General features: G+C 37.7%; 1 long non-coding RNA gene across 6 annotated transcripts in view; it reads right to left on the reverse strand.

Annotated features, from left to right (window-relative positions):
• The window catches only part of LOC122540901, a 36,055-nt gene that overhangs the window by 3,120 nt on the left and 11,741 nt on the right, over positions 1-21,194 (reverse strand). For 3 of the 6 annotated variants that reach the window (XR_006309450.1, XR_006309451.1, XR_006309449.1), the window contains 4 exons: positions 13,272-13,298; positions 12,909-12,941; positions 7,360-7,421; positions 3,173-3,218 (listed from right to left, as the gene is read on the reverse strand). This is a non-coding gene — a long non-coding RNA (uncharacterized LOC122540901). Of the gene's footprint in view, positions 1-41; positions 76-3,172; positions 3,219-7,359; positions 7,422-12,908; positions 12,942-13,271; positions 14,373-21,194 lie in introns of those variants that run through there. The other 3 variants (XR_006309448.1, XR_006309446.1, XR_006309447.1) reach the window with 2 other exon arrangements.

Below are 21,194 nucleotides of genomic sequence, written 5' to 3' on the forward strand. Positions count from 1 at the left end.
TATAGGTGTTCCTCTTCTTCTTTTTGCATCAGGACACTGTTCAAAAGGGCCACAACACACTGCAGTACACCAGAACTGCAAAAAGAAGAAGAGGAACACCTATACAAGGTATTCGCCAAAAACGGATACCCGCGCAACTTCATCAACAGATGCCTAAGAGAAAGACCACGGAACGAGGACATACCACGAGTTAGTTACAAGTTGGAAGAAAAATTCTTAAACTGGCACGGTATTCAAGCCCATAAGAGGAACTGAGCACAGATTTCTGTTTAATCCTGACTAAAGAATGGTACGATATACACAATACTTGGCCTTAGCCATGAAACTGACCTCACCGTTTACATCTTACCTTAGTTCTAACCTGACAAGATTTTCATCATATGCTGTGGTCATGAACCATAAAGAAAAACAGAAACATAACATTGTTTCACAATAAATGGCCTAGAATTAATTCCATACAAGAAAATATCAAAGACACCATGATAAAGTGGTGTCTTTATCATGTTGGGATTTGATCAAAGTGCAAAGCATGTCTCATAAATTCTCTGTAATAGGGTGATAATTTTAAGCATACATTGGATCTGCTCATTCATAAGTAGCATGGAGATTAGAATACACCAGCCTATGTCTTCCCTTGATAATGAGGTAAATACTTCATAGAGTGATATTTTAACCAAACATCTTAGAGTGCAAGGTATGGATTCAAGTGCAAAGCAATGCAAGGCTGAAATGATGTTCACAGTAAGGGAAGTAAGGAGTACTTTTTCACCAAAAGTTGGAAGAACAGAATTACTTATCAGAAAGAGATAGACTTGTTGGTCATAATGGTCATTTCAGTTTCCTAGAAATCATAACTGTTCTTATGAGATAACTGCTTACTTAGTGAACACATTTTAATGAAAATTAGCTCTTGAAAGGCATATGGAAACATAATTAAACATATCAGGCCAGGCTGTCAACAGTACAACTGTACTAATTATTTGCTGTAAAAAGGCAAGTCTAATGACTAGACTAATTGGTGTGTCCCACGTGCAATGTAACATTCCCTTAAACATCTGACTAACCAGAATACCTGTTCCCACTTGAATGTATGTGGGCAGAGATGTCTAAACATAATTTGTAACTAGTAAATAACACTTTCAGAAGAACATGGGGCAATTCCCCACTAAAAAATTGTTTTAAACTGATGAAGACTTTACTCTTGCAAAAATAAAATAACATTTCTATAAAAATCGACTAATAGATTAATTTTGAAATACATTTGAGTTTTATTGTGTAGGGAAATACAACAGCCAATAGCACTAAACAAATTGAATGCATTGGTGGAATAAGAAGAGTAATGTTTGACTTGTTACATTAATTCTATTTCTCTCTCAATAAATTCTGACAGAACTACTCAGTAGATTAGACAGAGATAGTGGTTGGAGTTTTTACAGTTTATTTTATCCATAACTTACAACTTTTCATTTAGCCCTTTAGATAATGGATTGGAATTCAGCTAAGACAGATGGGAAAAAACCCTTTACCTTTTGGTTCCCATTAAAATGTACCAAATGAAAGGGGTTCCGCTGATTTCAAACCAGCTATTGATATGTGAGAAACAACAGTGTACAGTCATACAGATTTGCAGCACAGAAAAAGGGCCTTCAGCCCAATCAGTCTGTGCTGATCAAAACAACCACCTGACTATACCAATCTCATTTTTCAGCACTTGGCCCACAGCCTTGTATGCCTTGGCACCGCAAGTACACACCTAAATACATATTAAATGTGATGATAGTTTCTCTCTCTCCCACTCTTACAGTCAAAAGAGAGCTCCAGACTTCCACCACCCACTGGTTGAAAACTTTTTTCCTCACACTCCACTAAATCTCCTGCCCCTTAGCTTAAATCTATGCCCCCTGGTCACTGATCTCTCCACTACCCTGTCTATGATACTCATAATTTTATGCATCTCAATCAGATCAGTCTCCTCTGGTCCAAGAAAATAACCCGAGTATATCCAATCCTTTTCATATCTAAAACTCTCCAGTCGAGGCAACATCCTGTTAAATCTGCCCTGTATGCACTCCAATGGAATCAAATCCCTTCTATAATCTGAATTCTAGTACTGTACATAATACACTACTCTATGTGCAGGTTAATCAACTTTTTATACAGTTCCAACATAACCTCCCTGCTCTTAAACTTTATGCTTTGACTAATTAAGGTATCTTATCTGACTACTTAGGCAGTTTATCTAGCTGTCCTGTTACCTTAAGAAACTGATGGACATGCACACCAAAGTTCCTCTCATACTTGATGCTTCCCAGGGTCCTACTATTCACCACGCATCCCCTTGCCTTGTTCATCCTGCCCAAGAGCATCATTTCACTCATCTGGATTGAACTCCATGTGACACTGATCAACCCATCTGAGCAACCAATCTATATCCTCATGTAATCTAAAGTTATCCTCCTCATTATTTACTACTCCACCAATTTTCATATTGTCTGCAACCTTCCAGATCAACCCTCCTATATTCAAGTCTGAATCATTTATATGTACCATAAACAGCAAGGGCTCCAACACTGAATTCAGCAGAAACACAATGGTTTTGAGTCACAAAAACACCCTCGACTATCACCTTCTGCTCCCTGCCACTCAGCCAGTTCTGGTTCCAGTGCCAAATTACCATGGGCTCGTACCTTCGCTATTAGGTAAAATCCAAGTAGACTGCATCGAATTGTCCTCATTCATACACCTATTTCAATCAGGTTGGTCAACAAAACTGTGGTGGCTATTAATCTCCAAATGTAGATTAATTCCATCCTTAGTATTACTTCGAATAATTTTCCCACCACTAAGGTTAGATAGATAAATTGACTTGCGGTTTCCTGGTCTATCCCTTGCACCCTGCTTGAATAATCACATATCACTCATAACATACCGGATTTCTTAACCAAAAAAAAATCACATTAATGATTGATCTTACAAATAAAATGTATGTAAAATAAAAAAGACTTGGTTAATAATAATCTATATTATATAATTAATATTTTAATAATTTACTTATGTTTAAAATCACCCAATGGTGATATGTTGAGAACAGAACTTGGTACCCAGTCATTTTAGGTTTCGTTAGTCAGAGATGTTGCCTGAAAATTAAATAATTTCAAAAATGATGGCTTACCATGAGGTCTTCAGGTGCAGGTCTTTCTGTTGGCAACTTTCTCATACTGTAATAAGCAAACATTATAATTATTTCATAATCTTTATAACCTTTGATGTATGATCACAGTTTAACAGAAAAATAACTGATCAACACAGATTTTGGACTCATGTCAATTTTTAGTGACCTTGACTTTTCAGAAATTTGGCTTCTCAGCGCTAGACATGTGGTGCACCTATCTCTCCAGAATAGCACCTGTATTGTACACGCACAGTTCTAGTGAGTTATGTTGGATGCCATTTTAGCAGAAGTTGTCCTTTAGCCATCCCAGAAGTGAGTATTAGCCAATAACATATTCAAATATGGGGCCTAACATCCACTTCTATCCTCCTCAGCCCCAGTGTCCATCATAACTTGGACTTGTGCCTGATGCTTGCAGCACCAGCACCGATTTCTTCTAGCAAAGCCAAAGCTAAAGACAAAGGTCCTATGATCTCCAACCCAACTGCTAACCTCCATAAATGGTGTCCATGTAGCAGCGCCAGTGTCAGCTCAAACACCTCTTGAATTCTACAGGTTCCTACAATCATCATCTTCCCTCAATCCCACACAGTTCCATTAATCACATTCGGCAGACGTCTCTAATAATTGTCCCTGGCAAATCACCTGCAATCTTCTTTCTCAGTCTCCTATGGCCTTCAATAGAAGTAAGACCGAGTTATTCTTTTAACAACACCCTGAAATTTTCTTTCTTCACCCCTAACAACTAATAACACTTTAAAGCCCAGCTGTTTCTCTTTCAGGATTCCATGATCTTACCAATTACTTAACTGAACATTCGCATATAAATCTGTGCAGGCTTCTATACTCATAATCAACATGACAACAAATGCCAAACACAAAATCCTTGACTCCTTCCCCTTTTTAAGTTAGCACTCTGCAGATTAGACAGTGCAGAACTCCTAGGCCTGTTATTTTTGTGAAAGGACCATTTTGTTTATGGTCATTCTGACATGACCAAGGATGTTATTGCTTACATTCCTGTCAGTGATAAAGCCTCAGAGCAGGGGAGCCAGAGTTAGAGGACAGAATGCCAGGGAGGGCTGACAGGATAGGGGAAAGTGAGGACTGTAGATGCTGGAGATCAGAGTTGAGAGTGTGGTGCTGCAAAAGCGCAGCCAGTCAGGCAGCATCCAAAGAGCCTGAGAGTCAACATTTTGGGCATAGGCCCGTCATCATGACAACATAGGGTCATAGGGAAGTGCTGAGGGAGTTCAACAAAACATTTTTATTTGCAATTATTATTATGATTAGAACAATTACATGTTCTGTGCTTAATTTGCGTATATGATTAACATCTTGTACAAATTTAAGCAAATAGGTGGTTTTCTCATTAATAGTCCTTGCTTCTTGAAGAATAGAAACAGTGACCATTATTGTGGGCCCCAACACAACCAACTCAGACACACTGTACTTCCAGACTTCACAAGTGAGGTTGCTGTTGAACCCCTTAACAATAGCAAACCTGTCAGCCTTTTCAGCCACTTGGATGGCAAATTCAGGTCATTCTGTTTATAAAGCAAAAACATATTCACCGGAAGTTCTACGCCCTCTCTCATCAGCGCATTCATGGAGGTGGACTGACTTCTGTAGTGTTAGTGCTTCTCTTGAACTGGCCATGAAGAGGTTCCAAATGACAATCATCCATCTTGCAGGCTTAGTTCTAACCCTCTCCCAGCCTCATATTTGCCATGAGATAAATCTTACCCCCTGCAGCACAATGCAATATCACTCAAGAAAAAAAAATCCAGACTGAGATTTTTCTTCACAATATTAAGGGGACAGGTTCAGCCACCATTTATTGCCATCCCCACAGACTAAAATCATAGTTAGAAGGTTGTACTAGTAAGCAGTGTCCATTTTTTTCCCCTCAATGTCTCTAAGTTGGGCTATAGTTCCATAGATACCAACTGCTCCCTGAAAGTGCACTGAGTACCTAAACATCATATGCAAGCCTGGCCAGTAAGTGTGGACAGGCTAATTGACCACACGGAGACAAACCCAATTTTATCCTTATCAGATGTTTACATTCATATTTTACACATCAGAAATAACTGTACAGCATTAATGGGCAATTAAAAATCACTCTCACAGCTTGGGAATAAATGAATGGACTGTTGTGCCTTCATTAGGCGAAAGTAAGGTCTGCAGATGGTAGAGATTAGAGCTGAAAATGTGTTGCTGGAAAAGCACAGCAGGTCAGGCAGCATCCGAGGAGCAGGAAAATCGATGTTTCGGACAAAAGCCTTGCATCAGGAATGAGGCTGGGAGCCTGGGGTGGAGAGATTAATGGGAGCGGGGTGGGCATGGGAGGAGGGTAGCTGAGAGTGCGATAGGTGGATGGAGGTGGGGACAATGGTGATAGGTCAGAGAGAAGGGTGGAGCGGATAGGTGGGATGGAAGATGGACAGGTAGGTCATGAGGGTGGTGCTCAATTGGAAGGGTGGAACCGGGAAAGTGGGACAAGGGAAATGAGGAAACTGATGAAATCTACATTGATGCCATGGGGTTGGAGGGTCCCGAGGCAGAAGATGAGGCATTCTTCCTCCAGGCGTCGGGTGATTCGGTCATGGCGAGGGAGGAGGCCCAGGACCTGCATGTCCTTGGTGGAGTGCGAGGGGAAGTTGAAGTGTTCGACTACTGGGCATGGGGTTAGTTGGTGAGGGCTTCACAGAGTTGTTCTCTGAAGCACTCTGCGAGTAGACTTTATTTGTTGTTCCTCCAGAAAACACCACAGAACTATCAAACCTCAGACCTTAAATCTGTATGGCTTGGTAGCACATGTAATGCAATAGTTCTCCCGCAGTCATTGAGAGAAAACTTCAAAAAGAATGTTGTGTTCTACAAAAATACAACTGAAATATCATTACAGGACTGAAACAAAACTAGCACATGCTAACCTTGCTTCTGTTTAGAATGCAAAATGAAGTAAATTGCACTTTCAAAACTGTGCTGCGTGATTTCTGGACAAAATGGAAAAATACAATACCAATCCTAAGTGAATTACAAAATGCAATTCCATCTTTCCAATCTTAAATTTCCCACAAGTTTATTCCTAAACTCTTCCAATATCGATAGTGCAAAACACCAGCATTTTTATAACCATTGTACAGTCAAAACTTCTTTTAAAAACTACATTAATAATTATTTTTATAAAAACATTTCCTTAAATTATACCTTTTTGGGAGACAGACACATACAAACGATGACAGCTGTGATATCACTATTACTACCATCTGCTTTAATTACATTTATTTCATGTACTTGCACTTTACGAGTGGGCTGGGACATGTAAAAGAACAGACTATCTGGGTTGGTTTTCCAATACTGTATTTGTTTAATTTTTTTTAAACAGAGATGGGGAAGGGATAATGTTTCAGTCACTTAGCAGAAAATAGCTGTGAACGATTAAAAAAATAAATTACAAACAAAACCCTTCAGCAAAACAGTACACTTTTAAAAAAAAATTCAATAAAAAGTTTATTTCTTTTTGCATCAAAACATCTTTTAATGTTTTTATAATACACAAGTTGTTTTCTATGAAGTGCAACTGTCATTTAAGGAAATGTATTCCCATAACATCTTATGCTAATATCAGATGACACTCAAAAAATTAACAGACTCGAGTACTAAACAAGAAGCATAGTTATAAACCATTAACTATCGCAGAGGACAATTTGCTGTCTCCATAAACAAACATATGCACCTCTGGAATAATGCACCCATTAGCAAGCAATTCAAGCTGTCTAAAGACTTGTTTGGTAACGGTCCTAATCTATGATTCCAAAGTAGCTGCTTCTCCAGGGAAAACAAAGCTATTACCCACTATCATTTAGGTTTCAGCTTGACATCTGTGAACATTTCACACCAGTTACCCCGCCTTCTCCTTTTTAAAACTTTTATGTGACATCTGATAATTTCAAAAGCTGCTCCATGTTACGGTGTTGTATGACCTTCCATGTAAGTAACATTCACAGAAATTAAGTAACAGTATTCTTTTCTTTCTTTGCTATCCATCTGTTCACGGCACACAGACTCTCCCTGCCTATGGAAAGATGTAGAAGAGCCATAAGGTCTCCTGGAGTCTGAGAGCTAATGGAATGTATCATTTACACTGAGGAGATGGCATATTTGCAAACGGAGCTTACCACTGAGTGATGAAATGTACAAATGGCTCAGAAAACTCTCCAACCGGAAGGACTGGTGGATCCTGGGAAGCAGTAAGACAAAGTGTATGAGGGAGAGAGAGAGAGAGAGAGAAAAAATGGAAGAGAGAAAGGAGAAATAGAGAGAATAAGTAAAGGACAGAAACAAAAACAAAAAGGTTATTTCAATGAATCAATTTTACTGGCAAGTTGAGAAACTCTATGCAGTCTCTAACACTAAACTTGAACATTTTTGAGAAAGTTATTGATTGAGTTTCTAACTTAACTGGAATTTGGTCATCTATTCAGTTAATATAGGATGATTAATTCTATTTTAACGGGTAATTCTCAGACTTTAATGTAAATACTGTACTACTTTGTGCACATGGTTCGATTATTTAACTATTAAAACCTACAAGCATTTTCTTTAATTTTTTACATGTGGAACTGACTTCATAAAATATTAAAATACATTTGATGGGCAGATATATCTCAAATTTCAAAAATGTTCCCTTAAAACATTGTTTTAAAACTTACTTCTATATAACATTAAACTTTAACAGTTCACTAGAACTAAACTATATATTAATTTTAAAAGAGAATCAGAAAACATATTAGAGACATATTCTAAAAATAATCAACTTGCTATCATACAATTGGTTTACTAACTGCATAAATTCCAGGAAAAACTACATAAAGATTTACCATTATAATTATAAGCAAATAGTTATAATAGCAGCCAATTTAAAGGCTGCAAGATGATTGTACCACACAGTGCATAACAAAAACCCTCGGATGCAATTTCTTTGCTATTCCAACAAAAAAAGACTCAAATCTTACAGAATTATGCACAGAAATTTCTTAAAATTAAGATCTGCGGGAGTTTAATGGCTGCCTCATCAAATTTGCAATTGCTGAAGAACAGCAGAATATAAAAGGCAGCTGGAAGTGACTGCATTTTCATCTGTTCTCATTTTTCCATTAAAAATACCTTTTGGCTGCAGTTTCTGTGACATCCCTGTTAAAACTACCCTGCAAAGTATGATACATGCACCTATTTAAATTAACAAAGAGATGACTTATTTTAATCTCACAGTGCTTTGGACTGCTTCAGCCATTTGGATGAGCAATATATCATTACATACAACCTTTCAATGCTTCAGGCAAAACTCAATGTGTGTAGCGTTTAGTAGGAGCCAAACAATTTCTCTACTATATAACTGTGTCAAGTGCATGCGTGCATTCATTATGGCAAAAAGAGAAAGAGAAAGGTGTGTCTGTATATATGAGTGCTTGCTTTTTCCAGATTGGGGGTGGGGCGGGGGGGGGGGGGGTGGAGAATTGGTATGGAAGAAGGGGGTGGTGTTGAAAAATCTTTGATGTGATGAAAACACATGAAAAGCACCTCTGCAATTTGTAAGCTTCATTATCAATGGTAGCAAATAGATACAATCAGAGCTTCAAATGTGATTAGTAAATATACATGTAATTGCCGTAGCCAATTACAACTTCAAATTATCAGAAAAATGAGATCAGTAATTACAAGGGAGAAAATTAAGTAGATCTCTCATCTGAGCTTTGTCTCCCATTTATACAACAGGAGGCTGCTTGAAGAATACAATCAAGTCAGGAAAGTAAGTTAAGGGACACAGAGGTAGGAAGAGCCAGTGAAAAATGCCATTTGACAGTGAGCATTACGATTCAAAATCTTTTACATCCAACATTACACCGGAACGTAACGGTGGGCAGTGAGAACAGGCTGGGACACCTCCAACAGCATGGCTGATGTCATATCACTGACAGATTTCTACTTCTACAGATATATCCATAATGTACCAACATATTTATTGATTTTCTTTGTTGGTGGGATATTTAATATTTTTCCTGCACGACTGTAAGAAAGCAGCAATGATCCTTGGCAGCCATGTCAAAGCAGATGCCAGCTATGTTGGCATTTGTAAGTTAAAAGAAAATGAAACTGACCGATCACAAAATTTATTCCCTACATTTTGACCTATGTAGTACACAGATGTTTTAACAGATGCACTTCTGGCCATATTATTTTAGGTGAGTGAGTCAAGACTTTATTATTATATGACAATAATTACATTGGTGAAATATTGAATCAAGCAATCGTTTAGTTATTTGTTCATTCAAACAAAGATCAGTTCCAATTTTGAAATTTCCCACCTCAAACAAAAATCTATTAGAAGAGGACAGAAATAGGAAAACTTGATTAAGAACATATTTTTACTTAAAACCAAAACAGAAGATAAATTCCCACTGGTATTTCAGAATTCAGAGTCAGATAACAGTTTAACTCAGGCAAAATATAACTAGTTTATTGCACGTATTTCCACAATACAAGTTTAGATTACTAAAAGGCCACCTGATGAGTCAAAGGATTGTACGTCAACAACATGTTTTCAACAAGAAAACAAGTCCACTAATTTTATGTTGTCTTTGTTTAAATTCAGATACCAGAACAATGGTACCTGTGAGCCAGTTCTGATTGTTTGTAGTACAAAATCTGTTTCCCTTATCCATGTGGTAGAATGAGTCTGTAAGTCTAGTAAAAAGACAATGACTCAGTATTGTAAGCATGAGAAGTTAATGAATGGCAATGGACCCCACTGTTTAGACATTTTTTAAAATTTAGCAGCAGTTATTTGTTATTTAGTTATAATTTGTTTAAAAGGAAGTCAAACACCATTTTTAAATAAGACATATTGCAGACTAGTACAGGGTAGTGGACTGGGCAGATGCGTGGCAGGTGAAATGTCATACAGAGAAATGTGTGGTAATCCACTTTGGTAGAAGAGACGGGAGAAGAAATATAAGTTTAATACCACCATTCTAAAGAGTATGCAGGAACAGAAGATCTAGAGGTGCATCTGCTTGGAGGATCTTTGAAGGTGGATGAATACATTGAGAGACTAGTGATCATGGGCTTCATATATGAAGATATGAGTACAAAAGCAGAGAATTATACTGAAACTTTAGAAAGCTCTCTTTGGGTCACAGCTACAGTATTGCATCCAGTTCTGGTCACCATACTCTAGGAAAGGTATTGGATCCTTCAAAGTGTGCAGATGAAATTTACCAGAATAGCTATGGGAATGGAGATTTTAGCTTCTAGTTTGGTTTGGAAACACTGAAATACTGTTCTCCTTACAGAAAAATAAAATGAAGAGAGATTAAGTACATGTGTACAAAGTTATGACAGGTTTGGAAGAAATACACAAGGAAGAACTCTTTCAATTTGCTGACTTTACAAAGACTGGGATGAGGGGAGTTGGGTCTGGGTAGGATGCACTTTGGAGAATTGGTGCAGACTCACTGGGCTGAATGGTCTCTTTCTGCACTGTAGTATTCTATGATTGTGTTTTTGATACTTAAATTAAGTAAGTTAGCCAGGACACTGCGTAAACTCCTGATCTTCTGAGTCACAACAAAAGGCAGATCAAGCCCTAGTTTAACGTGTTGTCTGAAGGGCTATACTTTTGAAATGCAGTAGAATGTCAACATTCTTGAACCCATGACCTTCCAATTCAGACCAACTGAGCCATTCTGACATTTATTCTTTATTAGTTCAATTTCAAGATGGAAGAGAAAAAAATTATTGCAACACAAGAAAATGTGTACAAATACTTGATCCAGTTATCTAAAATTTATTTCTCTGCTACTTATTTTAAATTGGCAAGTGCTGCTTATAAAAGAACAAAGAAAGGATTTGCAGACTTGTTAACTGTATGCTAAGCTTTCCACGGTGCTAATTCAAGGCCTGTGAATATTTATAAATATTTATAAAGGATCTCATATGTATTGCTATTTTGCTGTATTTTAGATTTAAAAAAACTGCAATCTTATTTTCTCCATTTTAATAACTTCATGCGAGGACTTTCAATTAATAACTCTTATTTACTCATAATGTGCTGGGGATTTTAAAAAAATTGAAATTATATCCTTTATCGAGGGGTAATTCAGAAAGGAGAGACCAGGGGTCAATAGACCTAGCACTTAAAAAAAAGCGGGTTAAGGAATAATTAGGTTAGCTGTTAGGGAAAATAGTTTATCTTCAAGCGTGGCTAAGCACATGTGAGCCTTGTGCCAAAAAGCCACACTTGAATGAGACCATAGATATGAATTGTCACACAATTAATAGCCTTGGTGTATTTTCCATTTTCTAAACTAAATGGTACATACAGGATGCAAACATTCTTCACTCTTTTGCAAAGAACAATATTCACATTGTAAAAAAAGGTTTAATTTGCAGCAGTTTAAGTAAGTAGTTGGTCAGCTGAAATTTAGGTGGCCCACTGAATTCCACATATTCAGCTCGAGCACAGCGAAGGGCAATGAAAAAATACTTTGAGTGATGCCTTTGCCATGTGAGTAATGAACAGTTCATGGAGGTCAACCCATTACAACTGAAACAGTTTAATTATTAATTACCTGCAATCTATGAGCTAAAGGACAAGTTCAGTATGTTTAGTGTGTGGTAACACCAACTGGACTCTCTCTTGGCATTTGGTTATTAGCACATGTCAGCAAAGTGCTCAGGCATAAAGAAAAAGACACAGAGGCAGCAAACACACTTAATATGGGTATTGAGAGAGACTGCCAGAGAAAAACACAGGGGGAGGGGTGGTTAAAAATTCTCCCTGATGATCTGTTATAGCTTGTGTGCAAATTTTGTTATTTTACAGCGTAATCAATATTCTTTGCCTCAGGGTGAGCACAGTTGCAGTTTGTAAAAAATCTGGATAAAAATAATCAAACAATCAAGAAAAGAGGGCCTCAGTGGTCATAAACCAGCAAAGGATGAGGGAGATAGGGCCACGCAGGAAAATATTATTTTACCAAATTTGTGAATAAGCTCAAGACTACAGGGCAAAAAAAAAACCAAGATATTCATTAATATAAGCTATTTCTTAACACAAAATGTCAATTTGAGAACAGTGAAGCTCTGTCACCATTTAGGGGCTATCTTTGGTCTCTTGTCAATTATAAGCTGAAGGAGCATAGGCATAGTGCTGAAATAACTAAGGCAAGGCAGCATGAAACAGTCACAATACCTTGCAAACCAAACGGATCTGATACAGAGAAAAAAAACACCTAAATTAGTCAATGTTCCTCTATTTTTCTCTTAGACTCAAGCTTTTTATTGCTTTCATAAAATACCACGGCAAATAATCAAGCATGACCACTGACATCCTCTAGATTGAGTTTTAGAGCCATTAAATGAGCTAGGCCTCTTGGGAAGGCTCCTGCTCAGGTTAGTCTAAAGGTAATTATTCAGCAATTCTAGCCATGGCTTTACCTAGTTCCTCTACGGTACCTGAATGGTATGCATGGATAGGGTCATATTTGAGCTTGATATAGGTCTGGCATGGCTAGGTTTGATGGTCTAAGGAGCTGGACTGGGCTTAAGAGGTTGTTAGAGTCAAGAGCTTCATTAAGAAAAATATAACGTGTATACTGTATAAATAAAACTTTCCAGGCCATTAAGAATGACTTTAGAAGAGAAAGCACATAAGACAGTGACTCACCTCATCAACGATGCACTGCAATAACTGTAGTGGCTGCAATGGCAAGTGAGGTGGGGGACGGGGGTGCGGTGGAACAGAGAGAAGTATTAGCTTATATGCAGTCTTTTACAGTAGACTGAGAAAATCATTAATGCAGTAAAATGTTGCAAGATTAATCAACAGCGCGGAAGTCTTATAAAAACATTGACACCCTAGATGTTCTATTATTTCTAATGATACCTAATCTACTACAGGCACTTTAGTGCTTGTTGTAACAAAAATGCAATTTGCTAAGTTTAAAGTAAAGCATTCAAGCATGCATAAAGGCAGCCAGCAGGAAAAAAAAGTGAATTTTTTTTCCTCTGCAAACTCATAAAACCTTACCATTAAAGATCCCTGGTTTTTCTGAATCTGAAAGGCAATATGTAATTAGCATGTCATAATCAAAATGACTCACTTGGACACATTACGATCACTGAGAGAAAATTATTGCATAGCTGGTGGCAATTTGTGGGCATGTGTTAACACCATTTACATAATGAAAATACACAAATGTTAATAGCTATTCTTCTCATTTATAGGCGAAAGTCAGCAGAATGTTAATTTTGCAGAACACTTTTTAGTACCCTCCAGGTTATATAAGTGAGGGGGAAAGAAATAATACAGTTACAGTGCTGTTTACACATCCCATACAAATAATAATCGCTGGCTATGGTACAAATCCAAGATTAAATGCTACATTTGTTCCCCGTGCATTCAAATCCTCTGCCTTTCAAATTAAAAGATGATTCAAAATATAAAATCTGCCTGTTATTTGATGCCCACTGAACACAAGCACAATTTACAAGTGATCTGACCAATCTTGTCTCTCTCGACATGAAATGAGAATTTTCAAAGCAGCAATTTTTTTTTTAATTAGAATCTTCACTCATACATCCTTCCCCAATGAATTAGCTGAAATCTAAACTATGTCAGTTCCCACTGAATATAAGGAAAATTACATTTTTTTGGTTGATTTTTTTTCTGCTTACCAAGGAAAAGAATGTTTGCACTGGGGACATGAATATTTTCCCATTTCAGACAGTATTAACATCAAGCACACCCAGATCAAGTTTAACAAGCATGGTTGCAAGGTAAAGCTGACTCGAGACTACCCCATGTCTTCAATCTAAATTGTGTAAAGCATTCTACTTTTCATCAATTTGATATTTTTACTTTGGGAGTTACAGCAGGAGTGGAAGACCTGGAAACAGTATTTAATATCATTTTATCGAAGCCTTTATGATTTCATAACCAAGATCTCTGTTTTCGGAAGGAACCATGGCCCACATGTTGGAGGGTAAATGAAATCTCAGTCCAGATATTGACCAGGGCCCAAGACAGTCAAAAACTGGTATTTGAGGGCGGCATGCTGGCTTAGTGGTTAGCACTGTTGCCTCACAATGCCAAAGACCCAGGTTCATTCTTGCCTCAGGCAACTGTCTGTGTGGAGTTTGCACATTCTCCCTGTGTCTGCATGGGTTTCCTCCAGGTGCTCTGGTTCCTCCCCCAATCCAAAGATGTGCAGGTGAGGTGAATTGGCCCTGTTAAATTGCCCATAGTGTTCAGAGATGTGTAGGTTAGTGCATTAATCTGGGGTAAATGCAGAGTAGTAGGGGAATGGGTCTGAGTGGGTTACTCTTCGGAGGGTCAGTGTGGACTTGTTAGGCTGAAGGGCCTGTTTCCGCACTGTAGGGATTCTAGATTTTTGATGGTAAAGCTACAATAGTAGCATACTACACTTAACAAAGATGAATGAAGACTCCTCCTGGGATCTAAGCCTGGCAAGTACCTTGATCTCCCAAATTGCTATTTAAAACTGATAGTTTTTTTGGTTTCTATACAAAGAGGGAGTGATATGGAGAACTTAGGGAACATCAAGTAAGTGTTCCTGTCATCTTGGAGGTAGCCATGATGTGCGGGTGCTGGTGTTGGACTGGGGTGGACAAAGTTAAAAATCACACAACTCCGAAAGCTAGAACTTCCAAATAAACCTGTTGGACTATAACCTGGTGTTTTAATCTTGGTGGTAGGAGATGTTGGAGATACAGATACAGTAGTACAGGCACAAACTAATGTTAATTAAGTGCCCTCCCCTAAAAGCTCTATATTCTCTGGTAAGGCCAGCACACTGAAAGGCTCCAGCAAATATAAATTTGGCAAAAGTGCCAGAATTGCAGTCTAATAATTTCAGGTTCTGACAGTTTTCTACTGAGTGAGGCAAGTTGTATGCCGATATTCAATATGACCTGGTTTGAAACTGTCCATACTAATTTCACATGAAATGTATAAGTACTTTGGAATATATTCTGAATAGAATATCCCCAAAAAGATCTACATAATTCAAAGGAATGCACTTGCAAACCATGTTTTATACAAATGTACAAAATCTTACCCGCACATAATTTAATTCAGCAAGTTGTTGGTACAGAAAAATATATTTCCAAAAGTGCCTGCTTTTCATTCTGTGCTGGGATAGCTCACCTTGGATCTCTAGTTTGTTAGGATAGCTGAACTTGATTCCCTACTTCAGGTGGGAAAGCTCACCTCTGCACTGGTGCACGTTTACACCTAATAAGCAGAGATTCTTTTCTTTTTCGCAGAAAGATTCATGTCCCAAGGATAAACAGACAATGTGCTAAAATCAGTCTGTTCAAATATCACTGTATTCCCGGTCTTGAATGATTTCATAATCAAAAGTTTCTTTTCTCTCAATCAACAAAAAAAGGTCTAAAATCTACTGGCATACCAGTGATGACACCCTTCTATATGAAAATACATTAAAGAAATTTCCTGACTGGTCTATCACCCAACCCCCTCCCTATTTTTCAAACTCAGTGCTCACAGCTTTAATTTAAAAAGGTAAGAAATTGCAACTTTAACGTAATATAATTACTTCCCATTACATTATGCAATAACACAATGCATAGGTCAATGTTTCACTTGAATCTGACAATGTACTGTAAATATAATTGATTCATTCTATCAATTAAATACAACCTCATAGCCTTGCTTTCTCTTTCTCCTCCCCCACAACCCTTAACCACCTTATAAGTACTGGAGAGACCTGACAGTCAGAAATATTAGCTATCAGTTCTACTTTAGATGAACTGCTTTTAAGATTGAGTTATGTTTTAAATTGTCTTTAACATTTTAGAAGAGTGCAATCAGCCTGCTCAATAGGGCTTTGTGCCCCACACCCCAAGCAATGTGCAAAGTCTTGTTTTCTTTGCTTCTATTTTATGTATATTCTATTAATTGCATGCATTCTACCCAAACATTTCTAGATGTTTAGATGATTCAGACTGACATTCTATATAAAGAACATTACGGACATGTTGTGGTCCAATGGCTTTATCATATGTAATTCCCCAAAGCAGACACTCCAATTGTAGAACTTGTCAGTTTAGTTTATAAAGATGTTTTCAAAGTGGTATCTATAAAACTTCACGCACATTTCCTTGCTCTTTCTATTCTATTTGTTCTCTCAATAAAAACTTACTTACAACCAAATTTGATATGTAAGGAAAGGCGGGATTTAGAATCTATTCTAGAAAAATAACTAACACCTATCTGATGTGCTTTCCTATAACAATTTAGCCCAATTACTTTTGAATATTTGATCATTGTATGTAAATTACATATAGTTTACACTTACAAAATAAATAAGTAAACAATAATATGAAACCATACAATTTCAAAATGAAGCAAAAGATTTTCTAACAATAGTTTTATAAGATGAAGTACCAGAAATGTGTGTTGGAATCATGGCGAGAATATCACCCTACTCCTACGAAAAAAAAGCTGTTCACTGAGAGCTATGTGCAATTTAAAATGATCCAATAACACCTGCATTCAATAGGTATGTCTTTGGAATGCCTCAAACTTTATATTTGTGATCAATTTTAATTATAAAATTTAGATAAGTATTAATGTCCTATTTAGACTGGGGTTGAAACTGGGCAAAGGGATACCAATGCAAACATATAGTCGATCAACCATAACCTTGTTTTCATAGCCTACGGCTGTTTAGCTGACTACGAATTGAGAACTTCTACTGATTTTCTTCACTTTCAGCAAGCATATTGTTATGATCCCAGCTGATGATAATATTGGACAAGTCAGATGCCAAAGTGAAATCAGGTTTGATAGCGCACACATTTTATTTTTACTGGTGGACAGTCACTGAATATATTCACAAGATGTTGCCAAAGTACTTTTAAGAGAGCATCAAATTTTATTACACAGAAAGGGAAAACTTAATATTATTTTCACAATACAAAGACTAATTGAAGTAGTCTTATTACAAATTTCAGAAATAAATATTCAACCCTTTTATTCTCAACAACATTAGCCAAACCTCAGAGAGGGGTAACCCTGCGTCCACTTTAAAATTCCTTCATCAGTTGGCTCGGTTGCAATTATTTCTTTTCAGCAAATTTCTGCATTCACTTGTTGTTATTTCTTTAATCAATGTCATTTCCTGATATCCTTAAAACAAGCTGTTAAAACTGCTCACTTATTTCTTAACAAGGATTCTTTAGTTTCATTTTACACAGGCTTCTGCTCATTTTTGCTGCTTTTCTTGTCTTGTTTTGAAGACTGCTAAAATTCATTGTTGATTTTGTGGTCCTCTTCCCTCTGAAAGAAACCTGCATCCACTATCTGACTTCTGGATTTCTGTTTGCTTACCATAAAATACTCTTTTGTTTGGCAACAGCAATTATTTTTCTCTTAAAGCTTTGCTTCTAATACATCCAACTATTCACCTCAAAGGTTTTATTGACCTCACTGACAACTATGTAAATAAAACTTCAGACAATCCAGTACTACACTAAGTTTTAGTTCCAGTTTTGAATTCTATGCCTTTCCCTTTTTAACCCTTAAAGTTTATAAATACAAATCAAACTTAAAGCTATACATGGTTTTCTCCATTTTAGAAGCTAAATTTCTAAATACTAATATTATGAACCAAATCACATTATATAAGTTGGTAGAGCTGCACAGATATAAGATCATTCCATTTTTAACATTTGAAAGGGCTGGCAAACTAGAAAATGGGAAATAACTAGTGTTTCACTGTTTCTAAATTTTGAAGAAAATAATTACAAAGTACCAAGATAGTTTGGATAGTATCCATGCTAGCTCACTGCCTGGTAGCATCTTTGCTGGTGGCACACAGAATTGTTATGGTGCAGAAGGAGGCCATGCAGCCCATCATGCCTGCACTGGCTTGTTAAATGAGCACTATTACCTAATGCCAATTGCCCGTTTATTTTCCATACTCTTGTAAATTATTTCTATCCAAGTAATCATCCAATGTCTTTTTGCATGTCTCAATTGAACCTGGCTCTGCCACAATACATTCCATACCCTAACTACTCACAAATGAAAACACTTTTCCTTTTTCACCCTTGCTTCTTTTGCAGATCACTTTAAATCTATACTCACTTGTTCTTATCCCTTTTATAAGCAGGAGCAGTTTTCTTTTCCTATCTGTCTTATCCAGCTTCTCTTGGTTTTGAAAACCTCAGTCAGATCTCTCCCCAGTTTCCTTCTCTCCAAGAACAGTCTCATCTTCTTCAATCTATCGTCCTGACTGAAATTTCCTCATTCCTGGAACCATTCTTTTAAACCATTTCTGCACTCTCCAATGTCTTCACATTGTTCCTATCATGTGGCACACTGAACCGTACACATTACTCCAGTTGAAGTGTAACAAGTGTTGTACACATCACGTATTTGCTCTTGTACTGTGTGCCTTATTAATAAACCATGATATTGTATGCTTCACTTCCTGCTCTCTACCTGTCCTGCCATGATTGATGATCTGTGTACATGCATATCCAGGTCCCTCCTGCAACCTATTTGGAATTGTATTCCCTTTGTTATATTGTCTTTCAATGTACTTCCTACAAAATGCATCACCTTACACTTCTCTGCATTGAAACACATCTGCCATCTATTTGCCCATTCCACCAACTCATCAACGTCCTCTGAAATTCTGCAATGTCCTGCTTACAGTCTGAAATTATTCTAAGCTTTGCGTCATCTGCAAACTTTGAAATTGTCCCATGAACAGCAAGATCTAAATCAGTTATATATATTTGGGAAAGCAAGGGTCTCAATATGGACCCCTGGGAGCTCCACTACAAACCTTCCTCCATTAACCATTACTCTTTGTTTCTTATCACTCAGCCAATTTTGAATCTATATCTCCACTGACTCTTTTTTCCCTGATCTTTAACTTTCATCACAAGACTGTTGTGTGGCACTGTATTAAATGCCTTCTGAAAGTCCATGCACACACATCAACAACAGTGCTCTCTTCAATGGTGGTGAGAGCAGGAGCAGGCAGCCTGGGATCATTGGCAATGAGAGTGGGAGCAAGTAGCCATAAGCGGTGAGAGTGGGAGCAGGTAGCCTGGGGCCATCAGCGGTGAGAGTGGGAGCAGGTTGCCTGGGGTGGCTGACGGCGGTGAGATGGGAGCAGGTAACCTGGGGCCATCAGCGGTGAGAGCAGGAGCAGGTATCCTGGGGCCATCGGCAGCCAGAGTGGGAGCAGGTAGCCTGGGGTGGCTGACGGCGGTGGTACCAGGAACTGGCTGCAAGGTGGTGAGAGCAGGCAGCCCAGGGCAGAGGCAGGAGTGAGGTCAAGGACTGTGAGGAGTGTGAGCCCAGCATGGCCAGGTGCTTATGGACTGTGGTGTTGAACTGATTATTGTGTTTCTTTGCTTTTCTGCCTTTTAGTAAGAAGGACTGTAATGATTAACATCTTAAATTTTGTTTGCCTTAGTTTTCTGCTCTGTAGTTAAGATGGCATCGTAAGTGGTGACTTGTAAGCTTTCACTGTTCTCATGTGAGTACATGTGACAATAAACCTAATTCAATAATTATTGTAGCATTGCAGTAGGTTGAATTGCAATGGGACTACAATATATTAATGAGCACTAAATTCCAGTGCAAAGAGCAATGTGATAGGTTCAAATTCAGTACACTAGGTGGTTGCTGATTTTACTTCTTTTGATATGGGAGCTGCTAAAGAAATTTGTATAATCTCTGGGCAGTTTTAGGATGCTCCCAAACAATCAGGTGGGCGCCCACAATTGGTGGGCGGCACGGTGGTTAGCACTGCTGCCTCACAGCACCAGAGACCCGGGTTCAATTCCCGCCTCAGGGGCCATACTAAATTGCCCATAGTGTTAGGTAAGGGGTAAATGTAGGGGTATGGGTGGGTTTCGCTTCGGGTCGGTGTGGACTTGTTGGGCCGAAGGGCCTGTTTCCACACTGTAATCTAATCTAATCTAATCAATCAGCTCTACGGGAGCAGTGACATATAAGCCTTGGACTCAGTATCCTATTAATGTCCACCTTTTTAGCCATTTCCTGTGACTAGGTAAGAAAACAGGAATGGGAGAAAAGGCAGGGGAAATCTATTTACCGGATAATCCTTCACAAAACATGGGGAAGATACTTAATTTTGTGGCAACAGTTACAAACAATGCAATTGGACTTTGAATAACCATACTTTTGGTGAACACCGCTCTCAAACAAGTCAGGGAGAACACTTACGATGTCTGATTAAGTGTTAATTAATTTATTGAGTCATTTTACTCATTGCATGTATGAATGCAGGGCAAGTGTGTGCCTATGCAATTACTCAGTTTTACACAAAATGCAGCGTCTAATAAAGTGATGACAATTACAAAGTTAACTTCTAAAAAATTGCAGAATTTTAGGGGAAATTCAAAAACACAAAAGCAATACATCTTGGAGAAGATGAATTGGGGAGAGGAGAAAAGAGATACCCTCTTGCTGCATCTGTCAAAAAAGGCACCATGTTTAACACACCAGAACAGATTTAGACACAATTTCTGCTTCAGAATTTTGTATTCTGTCCTACAGAAAATCTAAATACTTTTAAATCAAACAGGACTGTTTTAGTGTATAGCATTCCCACAAATGAAAATAATTAGCTGTGTTTAGAAAGACAGTTTAATTTGCACCTCTTAGTACATTGAAAATTGAATGTCACAAAAATCACACCTCCAACTTCTTAATAATGATCACACTTTATGCATCGACTGGAAAGAGTTAATGGAGCAGTTCAAGTTATTTTTAAATCAGTGTCTGATATATATGCCAATATTACATTCAGTTTTTAATTTTCCATGTTGGGGAAATATTTAAATAACATGCTCATATTACAATATCACTGCGACAGATTGATTTCAACCTTGCACTAATAACTAAAGTCCCATCCCAAAA

The sequence above is a fragment of the Chiloscyllium plagiosum genome, chromosome 36 (assembly GCF_004010195.1).
Source record: "Chiloscyllium plagiosum isolate BGI_BamShark_2017 chromosome 36, ASM401019v2, whole genome shotgun sequence".
NCBI lineage: Eukaryota > Metazoa > Chordata > Chondrichthyes > Orectolobiformes > Hemiscylliidae > Chiloscyllium > Chiloscyllium plagiosum.